Below are 24,712 nucleotides of genomic sequence, written 5' to 3' on the forward strand. Positions count from 1 at the left end.
AAGGGGGAATTATGTGATTAAAGCAGGAGTCCTTGAGCCCCGCTGTCTGAAGGTGGTACATTTGTCTCATTCCTTTTACCCTCAGGTTCCTCCTTCCTTACTAGAGTAGCAAAGACTACCACTCATTCTTTGAGCATCATTCCTAAGAGACAGTTTGCTGATGGCTAGAATGTGAACAGGAAATAAACACCATTTCTTGACTGTTATCTTGTGCACATACAGAACCTTCTTTTGGATTCTGTAATTGACCAAAAGAGCTAGAACCTGCATGGATCTGTCCAATAGAACATCTGGACTCCAGAACACTGGGTGGGCATGCAGAACCTGAACACACACATCTCTTGGGGTCAAATCCAGCCTGGAAATCTACCTGGTGATTCTCTATAGGAACACGACATTTCCAAGTCTTTATCAAAGTGCCCATAGCTGACTATACTTAAATGCTGAAAATCACTGTTGCTTAAAGATTCATGATTCGCAGTGCAGGTGGCTCACTGGGCCATAGGGCCAGGTCCTGCAGCTAGCCTTCCTGAGTATAAGGCACATGGGGTTGCAGCTCTCTTGATGCTCTGAGAACATCAAGAGCCTTGTGTTTGTCTTGTTTGTCATGGTGACCCCATGCAAGTCCCCTGGTATCTTCCATACAGGGCGGCCTTCTCCTGACCCATCCCTCTTGGGACAAAATCCATTCATGCAACTGCCTAGTAGTTATCCTCACTAATAGTGATTCTTCTAAATGCTTATCAAAGCACTAGCCTCAGACCACAAGCAAGCTCTGGAAATGACTTTTGCCAAGAGATCCCAGGCGTCTGCTCCCAGCATTTGGTTGGTAGGCTCTTGGAAACAACTGCATGTTTTACTTAGCTCAGAAGCTGTTTTTGCAGCCAGTTTCTAAGTCCCAGATGACACGTGTTAAATAGGTTTCTGAGGCCTGTGCGCTGCCTGTTTAATAGCCATGCTGGAGAACAGCCATTCAGGAAGAAGGTTCTCTGTCTAATGTGTGGGTGTTTCAGGGTATCTGGGATTATCTTAGTCAGAGAGTGGGAGGAAGGTGTTTGACCTGCGTTGGTTTTAAAAGCATTAATGCCATCTGAGGATGAGAATAAAATCCCCAGGGTTGACGGCTGTTCCTCAAGGATAAGACTAAGGGACTAAAAGCCAGACTTTACATTGTATCTAGTAACCTCTGGGTGTCTCCCACCACAAATCCTGTCTGTCCGGCAACTCACGTCCCTCTGCTTGGAGAATTTATTTTTCCTTGTCTCATAGATCAGAGAGAGGAAATTTGCAAATTCTTGCAGGCACACATCCATGAACATTTTCAGTGAGAGAGTCAGGAAATGGATACCTCCTATGTCTTAGAGAAGCTTGTTTAAAGAGAAGAAAAACAGATTCTCAAGATAGAAAATGCACTGGGAGTTCATTCAGGTCAGCCATGGCTGGGCACCACAGGCTCCTGGACATCTTCTGATGTGGCAGGCAGAGACCAAGAACAGCAAAACCCTCTGATTGACTGTGATCTGGAAGTGGGGGCTGGTTCAGGGAGCAGATTCATCATATATCCCAAATCCCTCCTGGGACATCTCCAGAAGCCTAAAACCAGTACTCTTAAATATAGTGTATGGAAGATATTTAAACATATTCTTTTAAAATTATTATTGTTATTTGCTTACTTTTTGTACTTGCCTTTATGTATGTATGGACACACCCACGTCACAGAGGAAATCAGTTATTCCCTGCTATCAGTGGATCCTAGGAATTGAACCTGGTTGTCAGACTTGGTGGTTGCCTCCTTTATCCATATAATTATCTCCTTGAGCTCCATTTAAGCATATTCTACTCTGAAACCTTCTGTCGCTAACCTATGCTGTGACATTAATTCTTTAGTTCTAATGTCAACACCTCTTTTCTATAATAAGTATCTTTTTACAATTCATTTCAATATTTGATTCTAAACCAAGGTTAAGCAATAATGACCTATTTACCAACCACTTATTTTAAATTACCTACTATGTAAAAAATTGTCTTCAAGTTTGGTTTTGTAAGTTAGTAGAAAAGAGAAAATAAAAACAGTTCTAGATTTGCCTATGTTTGAGGTTATGGTGACCACTGTGCCAACTTCTTGTTGGTATGTAGATATAGCAGCTATTTTTATTTTTATTTTTATTTTTATTCTTTTTTTCTTTTTATAGTTCTTTTTGACTTTTCATAATTTACAATTATATTTTTAAATTAAAAGATAATTATGTCAGTCCTTCTTTCCCTTTCCTCCTTACAGCCACTGTTTCTCAAATTCATGGCCTCTTTTTCCTAATTATTACTATTACACACACACACGCACACATACACAGACTCACACACACACACATGCAAATACAACTCTCTACCTATATAAATACAATCTTCTCAGTCCATATATATATATTTATACATACATATGTGTATACACATATATATGTGCATATGTATCATCATATATACATATACACATACACACAGACATACACATACACACAGACATACACATGCATATACATTCAGGGCTGACCACTTGGAATTGCATAAATAACTAGTGTGCTGATCCTTGAAAAAAAAACCTATTCATTCCACTCTCAGCATTAAGTTTTCTGTAGCTCTTTGTCTGCGGGAGGGGAGCACCCTATGATTTTCCCCTTTCACTGTATGGTGTCTTTTATTATTGTATTTGCTCAAGTTTTATTTTGGCAGCCATATTGTTGAGTTATACTGGTGAAGCCTCCCAGGAGACACAATCTCATAGCAGATTTCCAGGTCCACTGGCCTTTACTGTCTTTCCAGCCCTCTTTTGCCATGTTCCCTAAGTTCAGGAGTTGTGCTATAGATATATTAATTGGAATGATCACCACATAATCATTTGTCCTCTCTAGTTTGAACAGTCATGGTTTTCTGTAATGATTACCAGCTGTTGTAAAAAGAACTTCATTTGTAGATGGGCAAGAATTATACTTATCTTTGGTCTAAGAATAAATAGTTAGATTGCAATTATCAAAGATGCTGGTTGATAAAGTGGCAGCAGTAGGTTCTCTTTTAAGATCCATGACCTCACTAGCTCTGGGTAGTTGGCTGAGTTTCTAGTACCAAACATATATCTCCTGGTCAACTAGTTTTATATCCTAGCTGCCTGGTTAGTGCCATGGTATAAGTGTCACTAATGCACTTTAAGGAGTATCTTTTAAAGCTCATCAGTATTGTGGTATATATATATATCTCACATGGATATCACTATGGTTTATGTCCACCCACCTCTTCTTCATTGCATCTTCCATTACTATGAAAGCTAGTCATCAAAGAAGAAAGTTTTAGCTCAGATCCAGCTCAGATCCTCTGGGTCCAATTACACAGCATCTTCAGCAATAACTTTAACTTTTCTATTTCTGGAATGAGAAACAAAAACAAAATAACTTATAAAAAGAGTTTATTTGGGGGCTTAGAGTTTCATAGAATGAATCTATGCCCATCATAATGGTATGGGGGAATGGCACCAAGAAGGCAGGCATGGTGCTAGAGCAGTCTCTGAAAGCTCACATATTGAAACACAGCCACTAAGCAGAAAGAGAGATAACTGGGAATTGTGTGGACTATTTAAACCTCAAAGCTCACTCCCAGTAATACACTTCCTCCAGAAAGGCCATACCTTCTAATTTATCCCTAACAGTTTCACCAGCTAGGGATCAACTATTCAAATATATTAGCCAATGGGATCCATTCTCATGAGAACTATCACAACCCCATTTTTACCCAATTTTTTCTATTTCTTCCTTTAAATTAATTGTGTTCTGCTGTTCTTCTCTTTTCTGGTCTCTGTGGTTACCTCAGGTTACATACTCACATCTGAAGTTGTGGAGCTAGATACTAAAGATGAGAAAGAAGTAATGTTTGTCTTTGTGGGTCTGAGTTTCACAACTCAATGTGATCTTTCTAGTTCAATACATTTATCTGCAAAGTTCACCATTTTATTTTTCTTTATTGCTGGTAGGCGGCAGGAAGGTCATGGTGGTCACTGAGCCCCACTGCAATTACTAAATAGTGTTTCATAGTGTACACAGTCTTATTATGCATTGCTCAGCTAAAGGATATTTAGCTTGTTTCAATTTTCCGTCTATAGATAGAAGATAGACCAAGCAATGAGCACAGCTGAACAAGTATCTGTGGAGTAGGTTATTGAGATCTTTGGGCATATGTTAAAGAATGGCATCACTGGGTCATATGATGGGCTTTTTTGTTTTGTTTTGGTATGGTTTGGTTTGGTTTGGTTTGGTTTGGTTTGGTTTGAACATGTTTCACAGTGATTTCTAGAAAGACTTGCCCTAGTTTGCAATCCCACCAATGGTGCATTAGGGTTCTCCCTTTCTCCATATTATGTCCAACATTTGGTGTTGGTTGTTTTGTTGAACTTAAGCCATTCCCACTGTAGTAAAAGGAAACCTCAAAACTGTATTGATTCTTATTTCCCTAATTTCTGAAGATAATGAACACTTTTCAATATATTTCTTCTTTTCTTTTAAAATTTATTCTTCAATCTTTTTTTTTTTCAATCCAGACATTACCACCCTCCTGGTCTGCTCTCGCTGTTCCACATCCCACACCTTCTCCCCATGTCTCCAAGAGTATCACTACCTGGCCCATCAGACCTCTCCACTCTCTGGGGCCCCAAGTATCTCAAGAGTTAGGTGGATCTTCTCTGACTGAGTCCAGACCCGGCAGTCCTCTGCTGTATATGTGTTGGGGACCTCCTATCAGCTGGTGTATGCTGCCTGGTTGGTGGATCAGCATCTGGGTGATCCTGGGGGGTCCAGGTTAGTTGAGGCTGCTGGTTTCCTATAGGGTTAAAGTCCTCAGGTTCTTCCAGCTTTTCCCTAATTCAACCACAAGGGTTACCAGCTTCTGTCCATTGGTGAAGTGTAAATATCTGCATCTGATTCTTTCAGCTGCTTGTTAGGCCTTTCAGAAGGCAGTGATGAGGAACCCCTTTTATAACACACCATAGCATCAGATACAGTGTCAGACCTTGAGGCCTCCCCTAGGCTGGATCCCATTTTGGGCCTGTCACTGAACCTCCTTTACCTCAAGCTCTTCTCCATTTTTTTGTTCCTGCAGTCCTTTCAGACAGGAACAATTCAGGGTCAGAGTTTTTGACTGTGGGATGGCAAAACTATCCCTCCACTTGATGCCCTGTCTTTCTACTGTAGGTAGAACCTACAAATTCCTTCTTTCCAATGTAGGGCATTTCATCTAAGGTCCTCCTTTTGACTCCCTACAGCCTCTCACCACCCAGGTCTCTGGTATATTATAGAGGGTCCCCTCACCTCCTACCTCCTGAGGTTGCCTGTTTCCATTCTTTATGTTGGATCTCATGGCTTTACTCCTGTCACACACACCTACAAAACCTGATCATGTTCCCCCTTTCCCCTTATCTTCTCCATGTCTCCCTTTCCACTCAGGTTCCTCCCTCCTCCCCTGCTGTGATTGCTTTCTTCTCCCTCACAAGTAGGACTGAGGCATCCTTACTTGGTCCCTTCAGCTTGTTAGCCTTGTTGAGTTCTGTGGATTGTATCCTGGGAAGTCTGTACTTTTTGACTAATATCTACCTATTAGTGAGTACATACCATGCATGTCCTTTTGGGTCTGAGTTACCTCACTCAGGATGATATTTTCTAGTTCCATCCATTTGCCTGAAAAACTCATGATGTTCTTATTCTTAATAGCTGAGTAGTATTTCGTTGTGTAAATGAACCACATTTTCTGTATCCATTCTTCTATCAGAGGCTATCTGGGTTGTTTCCAGCTTCTGGTTATCACAAATAAGCTGTTATGAACAGTGGAGCATGTGCCCCTGTGGCATGGTGGGGCATCTTTTGGGTATATTCCCAAGAGTGGTATTGCTGGGTCCTCAGGTAGATCTATTTCCAATTTTCTGAGTACCCTCCAGATTGATTTCCATAGTGATTGTACAAGTTTTCAATCCCACCAGCAATGGAGGAGTATTCTTCTTTCTCCACATCCTCTCTAACATGTGTTGTCACCTAAGGTTTTGATCATAGCTATTCTGATTTGTGTATGGTGGAATCTCAGGGTAGTTTTAATTTGCATTTCTCTTATTACTAAGGACTTTGAACATTTTTTTTTAAAAAGTACTTCTTGGCCATTCAAGATTCCTCTGTTGTGAATCCTCTGTTTAGTTCTATACCCCATTTTTTGTTGGGTTGTTTGGTTCTTTTGGAGGTTAGCTTCTTGAGTTCTTTAAATATTTTGAATATTAGCTCTCTATCAGATGTAGGGTTAGTAAAGATTTTTTTCCTATCTGTAGGTTATCAATTTGTTCTATTGACTATGTCCCTTGCTTTACAGAAGCTTTCTAGTTTCATGAGGTCCCATTTACCAATTCTTGATGTTAGGGCCTGAGCCATTGGAGTTCTGTTTAGAAAGTCCTCCCACAGACCTGTGTCAATGAGTTTGAGGCTCTTTCTACCTTTCTCTTCTATTAGATTCAGTGTATCTGGTTTTATGTTGAGGTCCTTGATCCACTTGGACTTGTGCTTTGTGCAAGGCTACAGCTAGAGATCTATTTTCATGTTTCTACATGCTAACTCTCAGACCAGCACCATTTATTTAAGATGCTTTCTTTTTTTCCATTCTATAATTTTTGCTTCTTTGTAAAAGACCCATGTCCATAAGTGTGTGGACTCATTTCTGAGTCTTCAGATCTATTCCACTGATCAATGTGTCTGTCTTTATATCAATATCATGCAGTTTTTTATCACTATTTTTCTGTAGTATAGCTTGAGGTCAGGGATGGTGATTCCCCTAAAAATTCTTTTATGATTAAGAATTGTTTTCAATATTTTGGATTTCTTACTTTTCCAGATAAATTTGAGAATTGCTGTTTCCATGTCTTTAAAGAATTGTGTTGGGACTTTGATAGTGATTATGCTTTGGGTAGGATGGACTTTTTATTGTTAATTCTGCCAATCCATGAGAATGGAAGATCTCTCCATTTTTTGAGACTTTCTTCAATTTCTTTCTTGAGAGACTTGTCATTTAGATCTTTCAATTTTGGTTACAGTTACCACAGGTATTTTATATTATTTGTGACTATTGTGAAGGGTGCTGTTTCCCTAAATCTTTCTCAGCCAGTTTATCATTTGTATAAAGAACTGTACTGATTTATTTGAGATAATTTTATATTCAGCCACTTTGCTGAAGTTATTTATCGCTGAAGAAGTTCTCTAGTAGAATATGTGGGGTCGCTTATGTATACTCTCATATTATCAGCAAATAGTGATACCTTGACAATTTCTTTGCCAATTTGTATCCCCTTGATTTCCTTTTGTTGTCTTATTGCTCTAGTTAGAACTTCAAGTACTATATTAAATAGATATGGAAAGTGGACATCCCTGTCTTGTCCCTGATTTTAGTGTGATTGCTTCAAATATATCTGGATTTAATTTGATATTGGCTGTTGGTTTGATGTAAATTGCTTTTATTATGTTTAGGTATGGGCCTTGAATTCCTGATATCTCCAATACTTTTATCATCAAAGGTTTTGTCAATTGCTTTTTCAGCATATAATGTGATGATCATGTGATTTTTTTTCTTTGAGTTTGTTTATATAGTGGATTGTGTTAATGGATTTCTGTATATTGAACAAACCTTGCATCACTAAATGAAGTTTACATGATCATGGTGAATGATGGTTTTGATGTGTTCTTGGATTTGGTTTGCGAGAAATTTATTGAGTATTTTTGTATTGATATTCATAAGCGAAATTGGTCTGAAGTTCTCTTTTCTTTTGGGGTCCTTATATGGTTTAGGTATCAGAGTAGTTGTAACTTCATAGAATGAGTTAAGTGTGACTCATTCTGTTTCTATTATATGGAATAGTTTGAGGAATATTGGTATTAGCTCTTCTTTGAAGGTCTAGTAGAATTCTGCACTGCAGCCATCCATCTGGCCTTGAGCTTTTTTGGTTGGAAAGTTTGTAATGACTTCTTCTATTTCCTTAGGGGATATGGGACTGTTTAGATAGTTTACCTGCTCTTGATTTAACTTTGGTATGTGGTATGTGTCTAGAAAATTATCCATTTCATCTAGATTTTCCAGTTTTGTTGAGTATAGGCTTTTACAGTAGGATCTGATGACTGTTTTGAATTTCCTCAGTTTCTCTTGCTATGCCTTCTTTTTTGTTTCTGGTTCTGTTAATTTGGATACTGGTTCTGGTACCTTTAGTTAATTTGGCTAGGAGTTTATCCATCTTGTTGATTCCCTCAAAGAACCACTCACCTATAAAAAGAGATAAGTTAACAGATTGGATACACAAATTCTATATATTTCTACCCATTTGTATTTCTTCTTTTGAGAATTCGTTGCTTGAATTCATAATACATTTTTGTATGGTTCCTTGTTGTTTGATTGGTTTTGTTTGATTTGGTTTCATTTTTTTAGTTGTTAATTCTGGATATTAATCCTCTGTCTCTTGTATAACTGGCAAGGATTCTTTTCCATTCCATGTGCCTCATTTTCACTGAATTGACTATTTCTTTAGTTGTGCAGATGCTTTTTTGTTTTCTATACTCACACCTGTAAATTTTTGGCCTGATTTCCAGGTAAGTAGAAAGTCATTCCAACAGCTCTGTTTTGTGGGATACTGTCTGTATTTCCTTCTATTAATTTCATTGCTTTGGGTTTCACATTAGATCTTTGATCCATTTGGAATTAGTTAGACAGGGGCCTATTCTTGTTATTCTAAATTAAGATACTCAGTTTATCCAGCAGGATTTGTTGGTGGTGTTTTTTTGATTTTTGTTCTTGCTTTGTTTTGTTTTGTCAAGTATTAGATCATTCTCCTTACATGTGCTCATGTTTCACTATTCTGTTTTGTTCCATTCATCTACATGTCGGTTTTTGTTGGAATATCATATTGTCCTTATTACTAACATTCTGTAATACATCTTGAAGTCTAGAATCTGAATTTCTTCAGCATTGTACTTTATGTTCTGGATTGCTTTGACCATCCTGTACCTTTTGTTGTTCCAAATAATTTTGGGGATAACTTTCTCCCCCAAATTCTATGAAGAACACATACAAATTTTGACTAGAATTACATTAAATCTATAAATAGCTTTTGGGTAAAATGGTCATTATCACAATGATAATTCTGCAAACCCATGAGCATGTTTTTCCATTTTCTAATATATTTCTCTATACTCTCCTTTAGAGATTCAGAGTCTTCATTGTTGAGTTCTTTCACCTGCTTGATTAGGTTTATGCCTATATATTTATTTTTCTTTGAATCTATTGTGAGTGGGATGTGACCATGATCTTCTTCTTTGTGTGTATCTTATTAGTGTATATAAAAGCTATTAAATTTTGTAAGGGAATTCTGTAATGCAATTTCTCTGAATTTTTTTCTAAAAGTTTTTTGTAGTTCACTTATTCTTGCAGAGAGGTTGACTCTGAGTTAGCTTTTATGATTTTTACATGCTTTGACAGCATACAATAAAACTTCATACAAAACCTTTCCAAACGTAGTAGTAGCTTTTCTCGTCCAAGTCTAGGTAACTAGCCCCTTCCTTTTAGAATATGTGTTGGTAAATTTACAGTTTAGATGACTGGCCACCAAAAGTTCACCATTTTTATAGGCTATGTAGTACATCATAAGGAATAAATCATTCATGACTGTTTTCTTGTAAGGATTTAGGGAGAAGAAAGAAGGAATGTGTGCTTTCTCTTGACATTTTATGACCTTTACACAGGTCACTGCTGAGATGCAGTCATGTGACTCTAAGATGAATGTTGGTCAGCCTCTTTGTATCCACATTTCTGTTGTGTTTTAGTTTGAAAGTTGAGATCATGTTTACAATATCTAAGTTGAAGCACATCTTCTGTGACCCTCTTTTCTCCTTAAACACAGACAAAAAATATATTTTTGAGATGAAGATACAAGACCTAATTTTGTAAAACACGATCATCTCTTAGAATGACTTCACTTTTTAAGTGATTATGTTTCTCCTTAAGATTATTCTCTTCTTTTTGTTTAAAGATACTAATGGCTTTCACTAATGTTAACTTAGCAAGAATACTTGGCTTTTAAGTGGTAGAAACAAATTTAAATCCATGTCAATGAAAAAGATGGTATTAGTATGTATCGTAAAATAAAAACTTCAGCACATAGGTACGTCCCTCAGTAGTTAAAGCACTTGGATAACATGTAAGAATTCTGAGGTTAATCTCCAAAACTACAAAAATAAAAGATTCAAAATCAATACAAAACAACCCAAGCACATATAACTTTGGGGGTTAGAATGGTAATTTAAGAAACCTGTCTCCTCTATCTCTTTTGACTCTCTCTGGCTACTTTTTTTTCATGTAGCAAACACATACCAACAGCCTTATTCTAGCATTATATCCCCAAATGTTTCTCAATAAGGTGAGATGGAGGGCGACCAATCTCTGTGTCCACATTAATGGGAGTAATGGGAATAAATTAACGAGCCATCCTTAGATTCTGTTAGACCCCTCTCTTTTCACCTACTACTCTGGACCACCTGTGGTTAAGAAAAATGTACAGTAAAGAAAAGTCATGCTTGACACAGAAAACAATTCTGTTCTCTACTCAGAGATAGTTAGAGTAAGATAGGTTTTCTTATTTACTTTCTATAGAAATTTGAATATGATATATATATATATATATATATATATATATATATATATATTCTGATCAATATATGCCACAGCAAAATCATCCTAGAGTAAAGTTTCTTTGTTCTTTTCCTTTTATTATTGCAGATACTTTTGTTTTGGGTCAGGATCTTAGTGTGTACCCCTGTCTGTCCTTGAACACCAGGTTCTCATGCCTCAACCTTCTGAAAGCTGGAAACACTGCCTTGTGCCACCATGGCTTGAGCTTAATTATTAGTTTGTCTTTAAATACATGTTCTGTAGCCCTCTCACCCTACACACCTCTCTCAGACCCACACGTGTAGAAAGAGCATGTTGACCAGTGACATAAAGTAAAATAGATTTATGCTATAACTGAGACAGAAACAACTCTATAGACATTTTTAATTGAGAGAGATTATCTGAGATAGTTAAGTTAAGGCTGGAAGGATGTGTAGGACTTGACTGGCAGCAATGAGGGAGAGGAGGACAAGAACTGGACAGTCATGTCAAGCAAATAGTCTGTAAATACTGCATGGTGATCTTTAGAGGGCAGGTGGAAGAGTTCCCACAAGTGTTTTGGGAACTCAGGAGTGACTGAGCTTTCCTAAGGCCTCCAATGTCCAGAGAATCAGTATGCATAAATTCTGGCCTGTCTTTGAGAGTTTCAGTCTCATTTCCTTATTATCTCTTGTTGAGAATTTGGTTTTCCTCATTGAATTTCACATTCTTTGAATCGTCACGGGACAAGACCCAGTTGTGGGAAGTCAGCTTGTGCTGCTGTTTAGTTAAGTCTCCATAAGTCATGTGAGCCCATCCATCATCCTCGCAGAAATGCCTTTGTTCTGCAGCTGTACTGCACAGACACTGCAGTGCAATGCTTCCAATTTGTTCCAGGCAAAATTGACGACTTCTGCAGCTCTGGACTTTTCTTTTCTATATAGTAGTTTTCCCTAAGCCTTTCTTTTGCCCAAACGGCTTCTTTATATCTTCATTTACTCTTCCTTTCACACTCACTACAGCTATGCAAAACAGGAATGACTTTATAAGTCACTTATATTTGATAGATGGATAATTGTATTCTAATGAAGCTCACTCACATATATATAACCTGACTCCCAAGTGTTCATTTTCCTTTTATTTCCTTATCAGCAATATATAATAAAAGACTATTTTTCATGCTAAAAGACATTCCAGGTTTTAATTAGTTTGCAAGGTTGTTTTAGATGGTGGCAGAGGTAAAGGAGAAGAAGGAAACAGAGGAGATTAAAATAAGAAACAGAAAAGGAAACAGTGAGGGAAGACAAAATACAGAGGCATCAAAGAAGGCTTAACAAAACCCTGATGGTATGCCTAAGAAATGCTAGTAAACACTTTGTTGAGTAAGTGAATGCGGAATGAAAAATGGCTGGATGATACATTTAGAAAAGTTATTTTTTTCTCCTTACAACTATGTGCAAGTTCATCAGAGGTAGAAAATAAGTATGACTTCTATTTTTATTCTACAACGCCTCAGATATAAGTTCCTTCTCACTACTAAGCACGGTTACAATTATTAAGCGCAGATCAAGGAGCGATGTTTATAGTTGTCAAGTCCTGATGATGCCTGTTCCAGGCTCATAGAACATCCACAAATAAGAAAGCCCCAACGCTCATACATTTGCTTCAGTGCACATTGCAGTGCAGTCATCTTTTGTGCCATCCCAGTCCACTTTTCTGTTTCTTCCCCCTTGCTAAAGTCTTGAAATTTTATTAAAAAAATTTGGTTTCTGTTGTACAGAATACTGAAGATTTCTGAAAGTTTCCCAGAAGCCATCAAGAAAGGAATGAGAAATGAACTAATAAAACCCACTAAAGCTTACCTCTTCTCTCCACTGGAAGTGGACTGTTTTACCTTTACTTATTCCAGAGCTCTGAGCTCACTTTTATTTGGTAAATCAGAAAGCTTCAACACTGGTGCACCTAAACTTTTATTTAAGGTATTTTTTCATAGAAGTAGTACATCACAATGAAATATTCTTAAAGGTAGAAATCCAAACAATACCATTTTAAGTCACTTGCTGTATGCCTTCCACAATGTTCATTGATGATAAATTTAGACATGATCTTACCTTATTATGATGGCATTTTGAAGTGTTTTTCAAAAGAGGTGTAAAATCATCACACTATGTCCAACAGTATTTATTGAATTGACAGCTATTAAAATTAATTTTTGAAAAGTGTCTCTTTTCCTAATTAGGCATGAGAGCCATTTTTGTGGATTTTGTGGGAAGGAAGAATTTTACTTCTGTTGTGCTACAACACACAACTCTCATATTACTGAATACAAGAGCAAAGTTTCTCAATGAATAGATAACCACAACAGTTCTCTTATCTTCCCAACATATATTCTAAGACCCTGTGGATACTCAAAAGAAAAAAAGGAGGTAGTTCTGAATTTTATACATAAAGTGTTTTCTATACAGCTATACTTTTAAAGTTCAACTTGTAAACTATATAAACGAATCAGATCAGTATATAACTAAATAAAAATTATAGCAATGTATTATATAAAGCTGTGTGAACACATTATCAGAAAACCATTCTTGTGTTAAAGTGGGATGATTTAGTGCATATCTAATAAGAAAAAAAATGGGGTAATCGTCATAGCAAAGGCTACTGTATGGTTGTTGGGATGTAATACAAGTGCTATGCTACCTTAACAACCAGTCTTATCACTGAAATAGATACTAAGCGACTAATGTTAAGAGTTGTATCCAGAACTGAACACTGAACAAATGGAAGAGTCACATGTTTGTCAGGATGGAGCAGGACAGATGAGAATTCATCATGTTACTCATGATGGCATGCAAATGAAAATATATGAATATGTTTTCTAAAAAATATGAATATTTTCAGATACCAGTTGGCCACATTTAATTGCTGTTATAAAAAGCAAAAGCAAAATTTCAAACAAGTATAACTACTATAGGGAGTTATCTGTTTTTTGGCTTATGAAAACATAAGGTCAAAGGTATATATATCATATATATATATATATATCATATATATATATGATATATATATATGTAATTTTATATCCTAAAATGATGTCTGATGACAAAGAGGTAGGAAGAGACAAAATAACATCATATGCTATAAGTGTTTTCGGAATTGATGTACTGCATTAAGCTAGGGAAAAAATGAAGACTAGGCCCAGAGTGATCTGTGTAGGTGTGTAGATACACATGTGGGCATGCTTAACATGGATTTATAGATATTTCTTGTGCATAACAAGCTTGTAACATCTAGCTTATGTGATTCTTTTTGACCAGTGTTTCTTGTGGATTGGTTTAGGGCTAAGCATTCCCTTGGAAATCAATCTAGAGCTCTCTTTGTACAGGATAGCTCTGTCTCTAAGATCTAGATGGTAGCTACTTAAAATAACTCTGGAGATAGGAGGCCCTTGGCAACACTGATGAATCGGTATTTGTCCAGGATGAATGAGAGATAAACTACTGTGTATTTATTATTTCAGGCTCATCCAGTTAATCAACATGACCTGACAGATAGTGTGAAAGAGATGTCTGTTTCAACTGCTAGAGAGCACCTTCCTATTCAAGCAAATTGGAAAAACATGCAGAGACTAGGTTCTCATACATACCAAGGACTTGGAGAATGGCTGCAGTATACTCTTTTCTAAAACAGAGAAAAACAAACAAGATCTAAAAATAAACAACAACAAAACTCCCGCTCTTACTCCCCAGGCTCCTGGGGATATTTAAGTACTTACTGGAAGATTGAAATCATCTATTTTAATTGCACAGATATGTCTTTTATTCTTCCATCTTGAACTTTTTAAATGACATATGTCATGTTTGTTTAAAAGCAAGACCCATGCTTAAAAATAATTCTTATGTTCTTCATTTGAAAAAAAAAAAAACCTTTGAATTATTTCCACAAAGCTTTATTCTTTAGCTCTTTAGTTTTCTTTGAAAGAAATGCAGAAGAAAGAAAACAATTTTACAGAACAGTTCATTCGTCAATCTTATGGTCTTTAGATACATGGATGATATATTCCACAGTCTCCTCCTACTCTTGAAATAATTTTGATGGCTTCTAATATGTTTGATATGAGAAAGTCTGTTTCTATTGGATGATGAAAAAGGTCAGGTTTTTTTTTTTTTATAAGAATGAGAAGGAAACATTCTTTCCAGAATGCTCCACAGGGCTCTCATGTCTGCTCAACCCAGAACCTGCCAATCAGCTCAGTTATGGTTTTCACTTCCCTGCTTCTACTTTTACAGCAATGTTAATTCCATTGCTGTTGAGCTGAGGTTTGGATATGTTTCTTCATTTTTAAAAAACATATTCACAGTGAATCAAGACAGGCCCCAAATAAGGGGATGATAAAACCGCATAATACTTTTGGATGATCCCATTAGTATTAACCATAAAGCTATTCTTTTCATACATTTTATATTTCTTTTCCATCATTTAGTCTTACTTAGAAAGATGTCTTCAATAGTCTTTCAACCATCCTCCAATTAATCAAGTAGTCACTACAACTTTAATTTATTGGTAAAATAAAATGGAAGTAAATCATTTATTTGATTGGTACTTCTTAGAATTTTTAAAATGCAATGTCAAGTGTTACATCTCTTTTGAAGTCTAAAAGAGTATGGTAGCTAGACATGTAACATACATAATTACTCCATTAACTTTTATAATTTTGCATGGCATTTTTAAATTTTAAATTCTTGAAACAACATTGACCAAATATAGCTTCATTTTCAAGCCAAAGTATACCTGAATCTTTAAAAGTAGTTACATCATTTTCAATTTCTTTTCCTCTCTCTAAATCCTCCCATATACTGCTCACAAATCCTGAACCTATGGCTCAGGCATCATTGCAGAAGAAGTAGTGAAAAGAGATTGTAAAATTCAGAAAAGCAGGGGTGTTGCTCTGAAGTGTGTCTCCTAGGAGTTTCAGGAGCTATACATATAAACTTTCACCAACATGACTGTCTAAACATGAGCTGAACAAGGACAACACCAGTAGAGATGCTAATGTGAATGAGATAAAGGCCAGGAGGCCTTGACCCCATAAAAACAGCTATAGAGAACTAAGGAATGTTAGAAGTGGGAAAATAGTCTTTCCCAGGGAAAATAACACCAACTAGCTACCTAATACAAAATGGTCATCCCTGAAAATATATACACAAGTAACACTATACAGACTGGCCAGATTGTATTTATGTATTTAGGAATATATCTGTATGTGCATATACATATAACTGTAATAATAATTAATGAAAAAAGAGGCTATGAATTTGAAAGAGAGCAAGGAAGTATATTTTCCATTTTACCTTGGAGTTTTATGAACTGAAATCTTAGCATTTAAGCCTCACAGACCTCAAAAACTGAAGGTTGATAATGATGGGTGTTTCATGATAGTCCATTGACAGTAATTGTGTATGTGTTGATACTTGATGTATTGAAAAAAACAGACACCTTGCTTGGTGGATGATAGCAATGCACTGGTAGCCCTTAGTGGTCCTGGAAATTGTCTAGCAGTGACACTTGTTTACTGGTTGCTATGTTAAGGAAAAAGTCATTGGTACTCTTACTATTACGGTTATAACAATGTTTCTGATAATAGAAGAGGAATTCTGATCTAGTTTAAAGAATAAAATGGAAGACAGAACCCTTCAAATTTTGGTCACCTACTAGGATAATGAATAAATAATATTAACTTAAGATTTTTTTATGAGTTTCTCTTTGAAATCATATAGTTTGATAAGGATTTGGTAGCAAGAGTCATTATATGAAGAATGTGGGGTCTGAACACCAGCAATACAATTGTAAAATGTTCTTTTTAAACTAATATTTATTCATGTGTGTGTGAACAAGGGGAGAGACGGAGGGAGAGAGGGAGTGTGATGGTGAGAAACAGAAATGGGGTGCCACTGCTCTTCAATGGAAGTCAGAGAACACCTTACAAGAGTTTCCTCCTCCCACCATGTTAGTCACCAACTTCTGTGATAAGCACTCTTAACCATAGAGGCTTCTTGCTATCCCTAGACATTTTTTACAGCATAATGAGTCAATCTACTGCTCGCTGAGAGTGCTAAGAACCATCATAGCCAGCATTCACAGATAGTTCTTCTGGGCTCTAAGTGAAGGAGGAAGCTCTCATGACTTCTTTTCTGTTTGAGAAAAAGATTCTAAGTGTGTTGCAATCAACTGTAGTAGCCAGAGAGCTTTAAGAACATCAAGTAAGAACAAGATTTTTTCTTTTCATGGATGAATATAATGTATGAAAAAGAGTCTGCTTGAATTTGTAAAGCAAGTGAGAGGCAGTCAAAGAAATGGTAGGTATGAAGCCATCACATATCTTTTTAATTTAATTATGATGATTTTCCACTTTTTATTAAGCACTTGGTATGAAGTAACTTAAATAATGCACTTTCTCTTGAGCTAGAGTTTCACTATATGGCCCAAGCTAGCCTATAATTCACAATTCAGCCTCTGGGGTACCTGGATTACAGGCATGTACACAATCCTGAGCCAGCACTTTTATTTCTAATGCACTATTAGCCACTTTGGGTCAAAGAGAAAACAGAAGTACAAAAACATTTTCTTGAACTTGTGAACTGTAGATACTAGATTTACATAGATATCTAAAATCATATATATGTACATATGTGTACGTACGTTCTTATGCATGTATATACATGTATATATGTGTATATGACTATATGTGTAAGTTTATGGCCAGAGGGGAATGGAGTAGGAGGCTATGGAAAGTTAATGAGATGGATATTAAGATATTCAAAGTACATAGCTTACTTGAAGGAGTCAGACTGTCTTTATGTCTTGCACTCTATGAAATGAATGGATGCCTGTAAAAAGTAAAAATTCTCTGTGAAAGGGAACAAAATAAAAATAGGTGCTCAGATGTGTTAAATGCTTGTCCATTTTCCTTCAATATTATTTCTAAATATAGCGGAGTGCAGAATAGGCAAATAATAGAAAAAGAGAGCCTAAGAAATCAGAGAACCATGCTTTTCAGACTGGCCAAAACAAACAAAAATAAAAGAAAAACAACAAAACACTGTTGCAGAAAATATAGTTGCCAGGACAGGCCTGCAGTGAGCCAAAGGAAACCCCCTTTTTTCTCCTTCAGTTTTACACTCCCTAACAGAAACTTTGTCACTGACTGGAAACCATGGGTTAACATGCAAATGCAAAGTAAAACCATTCCTTCTCTTAAGAGGAGCACGAGTGGGAGCTTCTCCAGGTCAGGCTTGTGGGGAGCACCACCAGCTCTCAGCAGAGAGGAGAAATTCACCATGGGGGAGGAAGCTCCACAGCAACAAACACTGAAACCTAAACTAAGCTACATGTGCCATGAGCTTTCTCACAGGGCACACACTGGGCTATCCGTCTGCAGATTCGCACATGTACATATATGCAAGTACATACATGGTAGCAGTATTTGGCTTGGATAGCTCCACAAAAGTGATTTGGCTTTAAAGGCTACAGATGTGCACCCATAGGACATTTATGCTGTTTACCTCACTATAGCACTCAGGAAAGCCAGCACTTCCGTGTAAATGGGGTTGGGGTTTTGAGTAGATTTAGACTCGGTGGCTTTAAGCTCTTATATTCAATAGGTGAGAGTTAAATGTATATTTTTTTAGAAAAAAACTTTCTATATTTTACGTTTTCAATGAGTTAGCTGGGACGTAAAAACCTTTATGATTCAAGAAAAACTTGAATCTTCATATGTGGGTTTCTAGTTAAGCTTTTTAAATATAACCTTACATGAAGTCTAGCTATGGAATCATCCAAGAATACGTAAAAAAGAAACCATGCAAAATGGCAAGGTTCCTTGAAACTACCTGAAGAAATACTTGGCGTTTTGTTGTGAACTATGTCTCTGCTTGTAAGGACAAGTGCCGCTGGCTGCATCTAGTTCCCAGTCATCTGTTAGAAGGAACTTTCCTTAAAGAATGTTGACTATCCCAAACGTCCAGGTTGTAGATGCAGAGGTTTGGGTGATTTTAGACTGAAGTACCAATTTTCCCTCAGGAACAGATATGATTTAAGGATTATGGCTGAGTCTTGTCTTCGCTGTTTTCACATCCCCAAAGTAGAATGATTCTTGCAGTGTGGAGCAAAACTTAATCCTGTGTATAAGCACAACTGAATTTCCCCCTAAGGAACGTCGTCCAAGGAGGATGAGCTTCCAGCTCGCATGCTGGATACCCTCAGTGAGATCACAATGTCTACACTGTTTATGGCAGCCCACAGATGACCACCTCTGTCTTCTCGAAAGAGAAGCGAGGTGAACGTAGCTAGATGTGGATCAAATGGCTTTCCTCTGGACAAATCTTCCTGCTTCAGTTGATGGACTACAAAGGGAACATTTTTTATTTTTTAAGATTCCCAGCCTTCCTAGTTAGTCTTGTTTCTGCCAAATTGCACACAAATGTTCCCTTGAAGCCGGACACTTTTCAGACTCTGTGCTGCATGTTGATTTCTCCTGGTTAGGGTTCCGTTCTGGGCCTGGTGCTTACACAGTTTTACACATGGGGGAAATTGCCTAATAAATCACAGTGCTCATAGGCTCCATACATAAATATAGCTTTTCTTCATAGCTTCTACATGGTACAAAATGCATTGAGGACTGATTCTGTATGAGCAATTGTGCAATTTTATGCATTTGCAAGAACCAGGGACTTTAATAAATCAAACTTTTGGAGTCCTGGGAGTATTTTTCTTTTTACCAAGGTCTGAATATTTTATATGGTTTGTGGTCATTTATTTTTTTAAAACATTCTGGTCGGTTCTCAGTTTACTCGGAAATGTTGGCTTCAGACTTGTAATTTCTGCTCGAGTTGAATTTTCCACTAGCATCAGTTTTATAGCTCTCTGGTGGTGTGCAGAGGCTAGAACAGACATTTTTGCCAGTTCAACCAACTTCATTGAGACACTCAGAATCTAAAGATAATAGTCGTGATTCAGATCTTACAACCACCCTCACTGATTTGTGCCGAATCTGCTACTGGCCTCATATGAATAACAACCTTCAGTTCTTGGTGTCTGGGAGTATGCAAAACCCTGTCCCACATGGCAACACAGATGTTATTCCTCATCACTAAAACCAAATCTCTAGGTCAATCAAATCCTTTGTGAGAAATGAAGCTCCCACAGAAGCAAGACGATCTTCGTGACTGTGACTAAAAGAAAGTTTAGGGCTCAGAACTGATGCAGAATTGTCACTAATCCAGTAGACATGTTTATGAAGGGAAAAATGCAATAGCAGTAAGTTGCCTAGGAAGGATAAAATGATTTTAGAGAAATTTCTTTACTTTGTTTTAGAAGCATGATCTCAGGAGCATGACAAGAACCCCGGTGTCATTTAAGGATAGATGACATAAGGCATGACTTGCCTAATATCACAGAACAAGACAATCAATACTCAGCACTCAAGTCACTGTATATAATCCAGGCAGAGCTAAGAGTAAAGCTAGTTATTATGCATGAATGAGTATTTTAAGTTAAGTTAATTCCATGGAGAAAATAAACCTTCAGAGAAGTTGAAGGAGGAGAATTAGCAATATTTGGGCAATGCATGAGTATATGACCCATGCCTTACCTTCATGGAAGAACTATTTTACAAATGAGCCTCTCAAACAGGAAGAGAGATGGGAAGCTCATGTCTTTACTACTGGTGCATTATTCCAGCTCCATAGACATCTTCTTAAATTCAAAATCATTAGGTTACGTTTGGATTTTTAAACCAAATTTGGGAAACGTTCATATGGAATTATTGGCACTGCTAACTCAACTGCCCTTACTTTAGAAGGGACTGCCACATAATGATTTCTCTTTACAGGAGTTTGTGCCATACATTGTGCTAAGGAACAGGGAACATACACATGGGATTTAAGATCATCTCTATCTTCTAGAAGTTTGCAGTCTGGATAAAAGGCACAAGATGACCACATAAGGAGACTTTAACAACTATGTTGTTCTTAAATGCATTTACTCAGGATTTCATTTACAGCCAAGGAAAGCTAAGTTTTCTAAAAATATAATCTATATTTGAATGACTTTATGAAGTTTTATTATATCAAGATATGTATAGTAAAACATTTATCAGTTCATCTAGCTAAGTATGCACTTTGTTGTCAGCAAGTGAACATCGTTGGCTGCCACAGCATTCACTCTGGGAATGTTTTTGTTTTCCCAAATGTATTCATTCTTTATCAAACTCTAGTTTTCTACTTCACACCCAGCCCCTGACATCAGACTTAGACTTTTTGTCACAGTAAATCTGACTACTCTAGGATAAATGTAATCATACAATATTTATTGCTTAAAAATAAATTTCATTGTGCATATTTAAGGTACATAGTTAAATATGATATACATGTTGTTGTTATATCATTCAAAACAGCTTCTGCTGTGAAATAAACATCTTCATCAGCTCACGTGAGCACCACCCACACTCTGCCAGGGCTATAATTTTAGAAAAAAATCTGAATATACTATCTATATTTTTCACATTATGATAGATCCTCATAACTTTTGCTCTGCATATCTCTACTTTGCACCTTCAAGCAATATATCATGCCAGTGGCTTCTTTTTTCTTTTTATATTTTTTAGACTTTTATTCTTCTCTCATACATTACTTTCTAATCAGAGTTTCCCCTGCTTCCATTCCTTCCAATCCCTCCCCACAATTCCCCTCACCCTTCAAATCAACTCCTCCTTGGTTTCCCTTCATAAAAGAAAACAAAATAGAAACAAAAGCAAGCCTCACAGGGATATCCGCAGAATATAGCCTAACAAGATAAAATAAGACTGAGCACAGACTCTCATATCGTGGCTGGATATGACAACCCAGTAGGAAGCAAAGGGTCCCAAGTTCAAATAAAAGAGTCAGAGTTACCCCAATTCCCATTGTTGAGAGTCCTGTAAGAGCACTCAGCTACACAACCGTAAGGTACCCTCCCTTTCCCTTCCCCATCCCTATAACAGTAAGACTACACAATTACGTGATTTCTTTTTTCCTATGTTCAGTTTCACTTAGCACAATGTGCTCTATGTTTATTCGTGCTGTAGTAAAAAGCAAACATCTTTTTTGCACATTGAGTTAGAGTGATTTTATTTCCTATGAGCATATTCCGAAGAGGGATTTTTGTTTCCTCTGGTGACTCTAATTTTACTTATTGAGGAACTCCAAATTGTCTTTATAACAATTCTGCCATTTTCATTCCCAGAAACAGTGTTTGGGAGTTTCTTTTTCCAGTTTGTGTGTGTGTGTCTGTGTGTGTGTCAATGTTCCTGCCATACTGATAGCAACTATTTTAAGGTATGAGATGGTATCTTATGGTGGCATTTGTCTACATGTCCCTGATGACTAGTGAGGTTGGCCACCTTTTCCTAGACCTGCTGATGATCATTTATAACTCTTCTTTGATGCATCTGATTCAATTACTCCCCGTTACAAATCAGGTTTTGTGTTTCCTTGTTATTTAGTTAAAAAATAAAAAAGCATTTCATGAATCTGGATACTAACATTAGCTTCTTGCTAGGCACAAGATTTCTCCCAACCTGTAGGTTGCCTTTTAACTTCGTGCCATTTTGCTGTGTAGCTTGATGTAGTCCCATTTACTTACTTTCACTTTTTCAGCCTCTAATATTGATATGATAGTTAAGAAATATGGCCAAGGTCAACCTGAAAGAGCTTTCATTATATGTTTCTTTTGTCTTTTTCATTAATTAATTAATTTATTTTAATCTTCAAATTGTATTCCCTTCCCGGTCCACCCTCCAACTGTTCCACATCACATATCTCCTCCCCACCCCTCTGTCTCCATGAGGATGTCCCCATGCCCAACCCCCACCACACCAGACCTCTAAATTCCCTGGGACCTCCAGTCTCTTGCAGGTTAAGTGCATCTTCTCTGACTGTACCCAGACCTGGAAGTCTTCTGTTGTGTATGCATTGGGGGCCTCATATCAGCTGGTGTATGCCACCTGATTGGTGGTCCAGTGTTTGAGAGATCTCAGGGGTCCAGATTAATAGAGACTGCTGGTCCTCCTACAGGGTCACCATCCTCCTCAGCTTCTTCCAGCTTTACCCTAATTCAACCACAGGGGTTAGCAGCTTCTGCCCATTGTTTGAGTGCAAATATCTGCTTCTGACTATTTCAGCTGCTCGTTGGTCTTTTGGAGGGCAGTCATGATAGGTCCCTTTTTGTGAGCACTCCATAGCCTGAGTAATAGTGTCAGGCCTTGGGACCTCTTTTTGAGCTAGATCCCACTTAGGGCATGTCACTGAAACTTCTTTTCCTTAGGAAAAAAAAAACTTTATTTCCATCCCTGAGGTTCTTTCAGACAGGAACAATTATGCGTCAGAATTTTGACTGTGGGATGCCAACTCCCTCTCTCACTTGTTGGCTTGTCTTCCTATTGGAGGTGGGCTCTATAAGTTCCCTCTCCCTACTGTCTAGCATTTCATCTAAGGTCCCTTCCTTTGAGTCTTGAGTCTCTTAGCTCCCAGGTTTCTGATGCATTCTCAAGGGTTCCCCCAACCTCCTACCTCCTGTGTTTGCCTGTTTCCATTCTTTCTGCTGGTCCTTAGGGCTTCAGTCCTTTTCCTCAACCCAATACCAGATTATGTTTCCCTCTTGCCCCCCTCCTCGTCCACTTCCTTCCCTGTTCACTCCCTCCCTTCCTCCTTTACTTATGATTGTTTTCTTCTCCCTCCCAAGTGGGCCTAATTAGTTCTCACTTGGGCCCTTCAGCTTGTTGACCTTTTTGTGTTCTGTGGACTATATCTTGGGTATTCTGTACTTTTTTATTGGCTAATATCCACTTATTAGTGAGTACATACAATGCATGTCCTTTTGGGTCTGAGTTACCTCACTCAGGATGATATATTCTAGTTTCATCCTTTTGCCTGCAAAACTCAGGATGTCCTTATTCTTAATAGCTGAGTAGTATTTCATTGTGTAAGCAAACCACATTTTCTGTATCCATTCTTCTGTTGTGGGACATCTGGGTTATTTTCAGCTTCTTTCTTTATGTGGGTTTTATAGAATTAATCATTAATGTTCAAGGGTATATATATATGTATATATATATACATATATATATATATATATATTTGATTTTATTTTTCATAGTACTCTTTATCAAAGAGATATTCCTTTTGCCATAGGAACTAAACCTATGTCCCTTGTAAAAACAACAAGTTATCTTAATGTCTGAGCCGCCTCTGAAGATCCCAACTATTATTTGAGACAAGGTAGTAACAAATAGCCATGTCTGGCCTTGAAATTAGAGACAACTTGCCTCTATCTCCCAAGTATTGGGATTTAGGATGCATATCTCCATGCTTGGCATTATTGTGATTTATTCATTCAAGATCTGATACTAAGCTTTCTCTATTGTGGGGAGGTTGTGAGTAATTGAAATGCCCATGTGAAGTGAAAACTAAAGGGTTCTTTAGAAAGTCAGTTGTGTTGGATGATGTTTTGCTAAGGTAAACACATGAAGGAACGTTTTGATGAAGCAGACACAGGTGAAAGGCTTAGGCAGACCTGTGAAGCAGACCCAGGTGAAAGGATGTTCTGCTAAAGCAAGCACATGAGTGTAACATGATGAAGAACGTTTTAATCACAACACACATGTATTGGTCTACCTTACGTTGCGTAGTTGAGCTTTATTTGTTGGGACCCCGTAGAGATAAATACACCAAAAAAACCTCTAGTGGTGCGCTGCAGCTTCCTGTCGTTTCCTCAGACTCGAGCTTATTGCCAGTAATGTCAGCTGAGACAGACTCACACACTGAGGCAAAACCCATGGTGAAGCAGGACCCATGAAGGACATATGATGTTTGGTGGGAGTGGTGTGACTCCCTCCAAAAATAAAAGGACTTGACAGATAGTGGCTGAAATTGGCTTTCTTGCATAGCTAAATACTTCTTGGTCTCCCGTCTTAGCTGATCTTCGC

Source organism: Arvicanthis niloticus, chromosome 8, assembly GCF_011762505.2.
Source record: "Arvicanthis niloticus isolate mArvNil1 chromosome 8, mArvNil1.pat.X, whole genome shotgun sequence".
NCBI lineage: Eukaryota > Metazoa > Chordata > Mammalia > Rodentia > Muridae > Arvicanthis > Arvicanthis niloticus.